The sequence below is a fragment of the Eumetopias jubatus genome, unplaced genomic scaffold (genome assembly GCF_037043125.1).
Source record: "Eumetopias jubatus isolate StellerSeaLion01/CBP00866 unplaced genomic scaffold, mEumJub1_p1.0 scaffold_2, whole genome shotgun sequence".
Taxonomy (NCBI): domain Eukaryota; kingdom Metazoa; phylum Chordata; class Mammalia; order Carnivora; family Otariidae; genus Eumetopias; species Eumetopias jubatus.
Window position 1 is genome coordinate 154,586,016 of NW_028274808.1, and position 922 is coordinate 154,586,937.

At 33.5% G+C, this 922-nt stretch overlaps 1 pseudogene; it reads left to right on the forward strand.

The window, feature by feature from the left end:
* The first annotated feature begins 345 nt into the window (after positions 1 to 345).
* On the forward strand, positions 346 to 493 carry LOC114206894 (U2 spliceosomal RNA; annotated as a pseudogene).
* The last annotated feature ends 429 nt before the right edge of the window (positions 494 to 922 follow it).

A 922-nucleotide genomic window follows, 5' to 3' on the forward strand; every position in this document is an offset into this window, starting at 1 on the left:
TGTGTCCCCCATAGACATATAAAGCAGGGAGTGACAGAAACAGAGCTTCTTCTTCTTTTTTTTTTTTTTTCCTTCTTCCATACTGCAGTGGTTCTTAGAGTCAGTAAGTAAAGATCGGGAACAATGTGGTCAGCAGTGAAGGCTGTGAGAGACAGAAACGTCCTGGAGTCTGGTAGGATCGGAACATAGTGGGATCAAACAGAAGTGGGACAGTGCTGTGACCATAACTGCTAGATGAACATGTTCCTAAAATTCCCAGGGATTTAGGATGCTGTGTTTTGGTTAGTTAATTATTTTTAATGTGTTACATTAGTTTAGAGTGTATTTAATAATAAAGCCGATTGGATCACTTCTCGGCCTTTTGGCTAAGATCAAGTGTAGTATCTGTTCTTATTAGTTTAATAAAGCCGACTGGAGAATTTCAGGTAATCACACTTTTTTTATCTTATTCATAAGGATTAAGAGTTAGCACTAGTTTCTTAGTAAAGGGTAACCAGAAGCACCATCAAGATCCACTGAAAATCATTTTTTATTTGTGGCATTTACCTCCATGACGTATATCTCTATGAAGTTCGTGAGGATATGCCCTTATATTTGTTAAAGATTGACTGCTCCATGCCTTGTATAGGACTTGACATCTGTGATTCTCTGACATAATGAATGAATGAACGAGAATGAATTACCTGGGCCAGAGTTACTCCTTCTTAATTAATTAGCAGGTTAAAGAACCCTTTAACATATTGTTAAATATAGATAACTTATTTGGTAAACTCCATTAGTGTTGCTATATTTAGTTAAAGGAATATAGAATGTGCAATTAAATCTGCATTTTGGATAAAAAGAAATAATTATAAAAATAAATAAAAATAAATAAATTATAAAAATATTTTTCAGTATAAATATGTTCCAAATATTGTATGTA